We start from the raw sequence: 9,323 nt of genomic DNA on the forward strand, positions 1-9,323 counted from the left end.
TTAATTGTTCGTGTCAGTGAGTTGTTTTGTATTATAAGTAGTAGGGATGTTTTTGCTTCATGCACGTAACGCAGGTTTTTTTTTGTCAGTTATCGAGCTGTCAGTTGCCTATACACCGCCCAAATAAAGGTTTGCGTCAGACGAATGAGTTGGATGCTTTGAACAAGATCACCCGAAGTGCGGGTACTCAGCGAGAAAAAATAACATGCATCCGCCTTGATGAAATACCCTTCCCTCTATAGAACGAGAGAGATCAAGGCACAGCTGAGCGTGTGGTCAGCGCTGGATTTTATCAGGGTCGGTTGACGGAATGATTGGCTTTTGTTCCCCAAGAAAGGTCTTCGCCAAGATTTGACAACGAATCACCGTCTACAACCTCAAAATACGATCTTCACAAAACATTACTCGATCACTGCCAGGTTTAAAAAAAAAAAAAACGCAGGCGGTGTATTCGCGTAAGACCCGATCGAGGCCTCAATGGCAATTATCTGATTTGAAATTGTTATTATTTTTCCAAACGTCGCCCTCGACCTTCCTCTGGATGAAAGAGGAGGCCATGCAAAGTTTGGTTGCACTGGTTCCTGAAGGGGCCGAATACATAAATGAACAATAAAGAGCAATCGGAGATTGCAGACCCTCACCAGGATTGTTTTGTGCGGTGTATTTTTTGTGTGGCACATAAATGGAAGGCTGTACTAAATGAAAGGTCTAAATGGTCTTGCTTTAAATGTGAAAAGGTCAAAGGTCTGGAAAGGTCAAATGGTCTAAAGGATCAAAATGGTCTAAAGTGTCGAAATGGTGAAATTTTAAGGTTTCAGAAATGATGGCTGCGTGTTAAATAGAAAGGGGGCAGAAAGGTTTGCAGTGGGAATTGAGGAAGGAATTCAGCTTTTTTAGGTCAGTGGAGGGTGACCTCGAAATGGTGAAATTTAAGGTTTCCGAAATGATGGCTGCGTGTTAAATAGAAAGGGGGCAGCAAGGTTTGCAGTGGGAATTGAGGAAGGAATTCAGCTTTTTTAGGTCAGTGGGGAAGCGATAAAGGAAGGAACGGATGATGTAATTGTGATGAGTAAGGCCATAGGCCGGGGGCCAGTGGGACCTACCTTGCACCACCCCCCCCCGCGACAATTTTTCACTGATACCACCACAGTGTTCATATATATCTCCCAAGTATCAGAAAAAAGATGTTCCCAGAAAAATAACTCATTTGCACTATGCTTTATTAAGCTGTTTCCATGGCAACCAATCAAAAATAGACGAATCTCATAAAGATCATCAAAATGTCAAAATCTCTGTCAAATATAAACATAAAATCACAAAATTGGTGTCAAATTAAAGCTTATACATTGACGTATTAAAATATATTTTGTTTAGGCTAATTTGCTCATTTGCATATTAAGGTTGACTTAAAGACAATAATTCCCACAAAAATGCAAGAATTTCCATTTTCTTTCCTTGTAATTACCACAGGTCAGTTTTTTGTCAAAAAAACATTACTTAAGTGTTGCCAGATACAAGCCAGGTTGGCAAAAAATATATTAAAATTTTTGAATTTTTCAAAGTAGGCTAATTAACATAAAATACAAAGCACAATGAATCGTTCGAAAATCATGCGAAATCAGATTAATCAATATAAATAATTACCTTGGCCTGATATAATACATAACTGTGACTTATGATGTCTGTTGGTGTTTAAGGGAAACATAACTATTTTCTGTTTGAGTAAAAGCAGTGGAAATAATTTTAAATACATTGATATGCTAATTAGGATCCGCCATTATGGAAATTCTCATTTTCGTAAATATCTCAACTTCTGGTACATGGAAATTTGTAAATGAGGAATCTACACCTGTTTGGAGGGTCAAGGAGTAGAGTGAACATATTTCCTTTGTTGTCAGAGATGTTTGGATATCTTAATTACATGCAAAAATGGAAACAGCTTAATAAAGCATAGTGCAAATGAGTTATTTTTCTGGGAACATCTATTTTCTGATACTTGGGAGATATATATATATGAACACTGTGGTGGTATCAGTGAAAAATTGTCGCGGGGGGGGGGGGGGGAGGGGTGCAAGGTTGGTCCCACTGGCCCCTGGCCTCCCAGGCAAGAAATGAGAATTTCAGGAAGGGAAAAGTTAAATAATTATATTCTATTTCAATGCCAGGAGTTTAAATAATGAGATGGAAGAACTTGAAGCCAAAGTAGACAGCGAGGAGTACGATATAGTTGCAGTGAGTGAGACATGGTTAAAGGAGGAGAGTAACTGGAGGACAGGATTAGAAGGTTACACGGTGTATCGGTGTGATAGGAAGGAGAGAATAGAAGAAGGAGTTGCAATCTGAGTAAAGGACAGCATTGTTTCAAGAGAAAGGGGTGACATTAAGGAAGGAATAAATGTTGAGGATTCTATATGGGAAGAGATTAGAGATTGTAAAAACAGTACGATACTGGTAGGATGTGTTTAAAGGGCTCCGGGTGGGAAGGAAGTGGAGGAAGGAGGAGTACATGAAGAATTCAAAAGGGCATGTAGTAAGGGAAGAGTATTGATTATGGAGGATTTTAACTTGCCAGGTATAGATTGGGTGGAGGAACAGGGAAAGGGAAGAGCAGATGAGGATTTCCTAGTTTTAGTCCACGATTGCTTTTTAACCCAGTTTGTAGATAAGCCCACGAGGGGGAGTGCAGTGTTCAACCTCCTTTTAAGTAGTGATCCCAATATGGTGGAGGAGGTGGAGGTTGGGGAGCATTCTGGAGCAAGTGACCATAACATTGTGTGTGCAAAGATTCTGTTAAGAGTTAAGAGTTCAGGATAGTAGGGAAAGGCTATTAGATATCAGGAAGGCAAACATTGAGGGTATGAGGGAAGAATTGGGTGATGTGGATTGGGAGACTCTAATAACAGGACAATCAGCATCAGAGAAATGGGAAACCTTAAAGGACCAAATGTGTGGAGTGCAGAGTAAGTACATTCCAATGAGGTGTAAAACTAGAAGCAGAAAGAGAACAGAGTGGTTGAGCAGTGAGATAAGGAACGCTATTAAGGAGAAGCAAAAGGCATTTATTAGGTTTAAAATAACAGGACTGGAGTTAGATTTATCACTCTCGAAGTAAACAGGCACAAGTTAAGAAAATAACTGGGCAAGCCAAAAGTGAGTATGAGAAGGACGTGGCTTTCTTTAAGTATATCAGGGGAAAAGAAGAGGTTAGGACCAGTGTGGGCCCATTGAGGAATAGCACCGGGAGAGTGGTTAGTGTTGAAAGTGAGATGGCAGGCTTATAAAACAGGTATTTTGCTTCAACTTTTACACAAGAACAGTCAGGAGAATTGCCAGTAGCTGAGAGTATCTCTCGAGGAGGTGAGGAAGGGCTTTTACAGAAGATCCAGGTTGGAGTGGAGGAAGTGAAGGAACAGCGAGGTAATCTAAGAGAAGATAAGGCTCCGGATGCAGATAATATGCACCCGAGAGTATTGATGGAGGTGGCTGAGCAGGTGAGCGAGATGTTAACGGACATTGTCAATAGCTCACTGGAGTCAGGATAGGTACCGGAGGATTGGAGAGTTGCAAATATAACACCATTATTTAAGAAAGGATCCAGAAAAGATTTGGGAAACGAAAGACCTGTTAGTTTGACTTCAGTTGTGGGGAAGGTGCTGGAGACATTAATTAAAGACCAGATGAGGAACCATTTAAATAAATACAAACTAATTAAAGGTAGTCATCATGGGTTTACCAAAGGTAGTTCCTGTTTAACAAATCTTTTGGAGTTCTATGAAGCAGTATCTGATTGGGTGGATGATGAAAAGGCAGTAGACATAGTATATCTAGACTTTAAGAAGGCATTTGATAAGGTACCACATCAGAGGTTGTTAGCCAAAGTGAGGGCTTTTGGCGTAGCTGGTTAGGTAGCTAATTTGATTGCAAACTGGTTTAGTGATAGGAAGCAAAGAGTGGCTGTGAGTGAGAGGATTTCTTTCTGGGAGGATGTAAGTGGCGGGATACCTCAGGAATCAATACTCGGACCATTAATATTCATTATTTACATCAACGATTTGGATAATGGGGTAAAGAGTAAGCTTTCAAAATTTGCAGATGACACAAAGCTTGGATGTAAGGTGGATAGTAAAGGGGGTGGTGATCAGATACAGGAAAGTATAGATGTTGGGATTTGTACCTTTTTCTTAAAAGCTTTGTTTCTTCCAAACTCGATTCACTCGCCTGCAGTTAAATTAACTATATTCCTGCTTGGGACATGGTGTGTAAGATAAGTGAAGTTAACCTTGAGTGATTCAAGGGAGCATTATGTAGCAGAATCTGGGAGGAAAAACCTCTGATCTGGCTTATCAGTTTGATATATATCACCAGGACATAAGCCAGCTGGTAATTCAGCTGGTCCTGGGATGAAAGAAGGAATTTTGCATTTGAATTTGCTGGAGATAAAATCGCGTATGTATGAGGGAGTGATTCAACCATTCGGGTAGAGCACTCTCCGGGTTCCTCAAAAGCAAGCATTGTGGTGCCTGGGGTGTGTTTTCCATGTGCACGTATTGATATTTAATAAACAATTTTCTCTCAAGTATATCGACGTCTTCATGCCTTCGTGAAGGGTGATTGACGCCCCGACAATTGGCGCAGCAAGCAGGGGCAAGACGAGGTGGAGGCGAGGTGGGGATGGACCCTTGGTGAAGGGTGATCGATGCCCCGACAATTGGCTCAGCAAGCAGGGGTGAGACGAGGTGGAGTAGAGGTGGGGATGGACCCTTGGTGACCAAAGAGAAAAGCCGCGGTGACCAATTTGAATAAGGTAAGCCTTTGTGCTGGTGAGTTTAAGTTATATATTCTCTTTCTCACTCCAGGTTTTGTCCATCGCTGTTTCTGCCCCTTGTCCTCGCCAAAGAACCGGTTAGGATAAGTGTGAAGAAAGTTGTTTATTGTATATCAAGGGGTAGCTATCTTAAGGTCCGGAAAGGGGAGTTTGAGGGCTGAGGGCATATGGCTGAGGCTGCCAAGAAAACTCCAGAAAGGGTCCAGCAATAGTGATGGGAAACAGATCAAGAAAACGAGAGGAGAAGATAGAACCTCCTCGAGATAACAAGATGATTGCTGGGTGGAATGGGTGGTTAAGGATGGCTCACCGTGGCCAGAGGTGGGTCGTTTGACCTCCCAGTAGTACAAAATCTGCGGGAAGAGTTGCTAAGATGCCATAGACTATCCAGTAAGAAAATGCCAGTGAATTGGCTGGGATTTGGGTTATGGAAAGAGGAAGCAATTAAAAGATCAAGCACTGCCAAGCAAGCAACCCTGGCGGGTAAGGTGCTGAAGCTTCAGGGTCAATTAGAAGGTGCAGAGCAGAAAGCTAAGGATGAGGGAGCATCAGCGCCGGCACCTAGCCAGATAACAGGACATGGCTCATCATCTGTCCCGGTGTCTGCAGCACCAGAGCAGGGGTACTCTAACACCGATACAGTACCATCAACACCCCAACCCCTGGCATATCAACTGCTGGGACTACCTCAGTCAGCTGCACAGTATCAGCTGTTTATGGTGTATGTGTGGGGGAAAGGATACCCTACTGTGGAGTGAAGGAATGTGTGTGCTTTGCCTGAAGGGTAAAGGGTGGGCAGCTTGTCTTCAAGCCCACAAACTTGTTCCGACCTCCTTGAGAGAAATTTGATTGTCGACAAAATTGTTTTGATGTGGGAAAATTAAAACATCTTTGTGGGAAAATTAGATAACGGAAAAAAAAAAGTGAGGCAGGAGGCAAGAACACACCCTGCTGTGAATTTGCCTGCTTGTCAAGCCGTGTGCAAGATTTGCCTGATAATGGGAAAAAGAAGCTGGAGGCAGCTCGTCTTTGAAATAGTGGACAAACTGGTTTTGGAAGAGAAATATTTTTTTTGTAAAACTGAATGAAATAAGGAATTTAACATTTGTTGGGGGAAAAGGGTTGAAGCTAGAAGAATTGGTTGATTTTTGTTTGATTGATTTCAAGTGCACAGTAATCAATGGTGAAAACGACAATTCTTCGAGCATAACAAAGCTATTATGGCATTAATGTGAATGGTTAGTTTGGTTGCGGCAGTTTGTACCATGACACGTTAGAATGTGGAGTGGTCTTGCTTGGGTCGCCATGCTGGTTGGCGAACCGGGCGGGTGATGATTGCGGAGCTCCTGGTGTTATTGCTGCAGGGAGATTTTGTGTTCAGGTCAGTGCATTCTGGAACCTCCATAGTTTGTACTTAATTAGAGAGTAGAGAGGTGTGCGAAAATATGTATTTGCTTCGTTTGATAAGAACTGAAACGACAAAGTGCATTTCAGGAACGGGTGTGCAAGTGGAGTGTGGTCAAGGATTTGGCAGCAGACATGCGTGTCTTGTGAGTTATTGGTGCAGGGGCTTCGATGGGTCACGAGTCATGAATCAAAATTGAGTTTGTTTTCATGTTTGGGGCAAGCCTTGTTCAGGTGAGCAAGTGGTGGGTGCAGGTGAGCATTTGCATCAGTGGTGAAGGTAATGGTGTGATGTGAAAATACAAATTTGCATACATAATATAGAGATGGTACATCAGTGCTCATGCTGTTAAATTCGCAAACAGACGATTCATAAACGTACGTTCTGCCCCTTGGATGGATGTCGATTGGATGGCCTGTCTGATAGCATTAGTTCATGAACATTTAAGATCTCACGATATCCTTTGGAGAGAGTGGACAAGTTATCGCAGGCATAATGCAGAGTGAGACATAGACCGGTGATCCGAGGTTGAGGTCAATAATTAATATGTATTAATGAGTTTGTTTAAAAAGAGCTTTTACCATAGGATCTCAAATTATTACATTACTCATCGCAAAAGGACACAGAGCAAAGGAGATTGGGCAGAAAGTTGTATCATGTGAAAGGGAACGAAGGGTACATATGGGAACAGCCTCGAGTGGATTCTATGGCCATTTTTGAGCAGATAAATAAGCTACCATGTAGAGAGACTGATGCGAGTGCCGGTAGCTGCCCCATTAACCCTGAAACAAATGTACATACACGTTATGGGAAACAATGATTAGTTTCTGTGCTGCTCTAACAAAGGTTGTGAAAGAATTTGACTCGTAGGTCAAACAAGCGCGACTAGACCTGGCAGCGGAGGAACACCACGGCATCCAGCCCGGCGACTGGGTGAACATCAAGGTGTTCAAACGGAGGAACGCACCGAAGACACGTTGACCGGACCCCACCAGGTATTACTGGTTACCCACATAGCTATCAAGTGAGAAGGTAAGCCAATCATGGACTCACGCATCTCACTAAAAAGAGGATACAGGAAGTTGTAAAGAGAAAGAAAGGAAATCTGCAAGTGGGTAGAATGTTACTGGAGGTTCATGACAGATGTAGCAGTGCTTTTGATTAGCATGTGCATAATCGTGATAATATGGACAATAACAAATAGCGAGGGCATTATGGGAATGTCATAGAGAGCAGAATGTTTGGTCGGTCGACGGTAGGGGAAACAAGGAATGGGTTGTGACAGGGTACGCAGGGCAGAAGTAAACATTGGGACCAATTGCATGAGAAAGGCGTGTATGGGAAAAACACTTATATGACCCTTACATATAATTATGCACCTCGTGTGACACGGGATGGAGGGGACATAGGCACTGTATGCCTGAAACGAGGCATAGTGTTACATGAAGGGATAACTGGACATCCACTGAAAACATTTTTCACAATATCTTAACAACATGCCAATAGTACATGCCAAATATGGGGAGGAAAAAGTAACCATTGAGGGACAAATTACTGGGACAAGGAGAGATATAAGGATACGAATGAATAATCTCGTGGAACCACAGGCATCATTAAATGGTATATTTCTGTGACCTAGCAGGACACATAAGAAAGGAGGCTGCAAAATATCATGATTACAATCCAGGATGGAAGATCGGAGCATGGTTGCAGGGATTGTTTGGAGGTTGGGGAGGAGCCATTCTCAGGTTCCTGCTGACAGGATTGGCTGTGTTGATTGGAATATTCATTATATTGTCTATAATCAAAGCAGCCATTACGGCTGGCTTGCGAAAGTGTGTTACAGGATGGCATCCGAAGTCAACACCCAAGAAGCCCAAAACCAAGCCTGAACCTGAGATGACACTCTTAGCTGGAGCTAGAGAAAGTGACTTTCCAATAAAAGTGGCAATTTCTCCACATCTCCCACAACAACAATTGTACGCCCCCCCCCCCCACTACCCTTGCTCCCGATGTATCACCTGCTTGTAATATGCATACCTTTGTACACCAGACACCTGTGATTAAACATGAGGAACTTATTCAATTGATCGCAGCAGCTAAACTTGAGAATGATAATTTGCATGTAATGTTTGGAAAGGAAGATGAAAATGTAAATGTGGACGTAGACCGAGATGCTGCAGATTCTGGCATAAATGTTACAATGCAACTGGAAATGGATGTGCATCAGTAAAGTATGAGTTCAGACTCAGACCTTGAGCCTGAGCAGATGGAGATTTTATGGATGGAGATTTTACTGAGTGATTTGTTAATCAGGGGGTTGGCATGTGATTCCTTCTTTGGTGGGGGCAGGTAGCTCTCTCTCCCTGGGTTAGAGGGGTGCAGGGGCAGCCTTTCGGCCGCCATGGAGAACATCTGGATCTGATCCGAAGGATGGAACTCCTGCCAGGGAGTGGTCTATCTGCACCGCGAAGCTGGGTCATCTGCCAGCCTGAATTAAGAAGATGCTTGATTGTGATTTAATAAACATTGTTTCTTAAAGTAACAATAGGAGGGAATGTTGAGATTTGTACCTTTGTCTTAAAAGCTTTGTTTCTTCCCTACTAAATTCACTCGCCTGCAGTTAATTAACTATATTCCTGCTTGGGACATTGTGTGTAAGATAAGTGAGGTTAACCTTGAGTGATTCAAGGTAGCATTGTGTCGCAGAATCTGGGAGGAAAACCTCTGATCTTGCTTATCGGTTTTATACATATATATAAATACATATATACATATATATATACATATACATATATATATATATATACATATATATATATATATATATATATACATATATATATACATATATATATACATATATATATACATATATATATACATATATATATATACATATATATACATACATATATATACATACATATATATACATACATATATATATATAGATACATATATATATATATATATATATATGTATATATATATATATATGTATATATATATGTATATATACATATATATATATATATGTATATATACATATATATATATATATATGTATATATACATATATATATATATATA

At 41.4% G+C, this 9,323-nt stretch overlaps 1 long non-coding RNA gene across 3 annotated transcripts in view; it reads left to right on the plus strand.

Moving 5' to 3' along the window:
* LOC147012390 (uncharacterized) overlaps nt 1-8,968 on the plus strand; it is a 45,813-nt gene extending 36,845 nt beyond the window's left edge. For 2 of the 3 annotated variants that reach the window (XR_015051594.1, XR_015051596.1), the window contains exon 3: nt 4,607-8,968. This is a non-coding gene — a long non-coding RNA (uncharacterized LOC147012390). The remainder of the gene's footprint in view (nt 1-4,606) is intronic. The other variant, XR_015051595.1, reaches the window with a different exon arrangement.
* The last annotated feature ends 355 nt before the right edge of the window (nt 8,969-9,323 follow it).

The sequence above is a fragment of the Eptatretus burgeri genome, chromosome 15, assembly GCF_056783735.1.
Source record: "Eptatretus burgeri isolate ZD-2024b chromosome 15, Ebu_testis_v1, whole genome shotgun sequence".
NCBI classification, from domain to species: domain Eukaryota; kingdom Metazoa; phylum Chordata; class Myxini; order Myxiniformes; family Myxinidae; genus Eptatretus; species Eptatretus burgeri.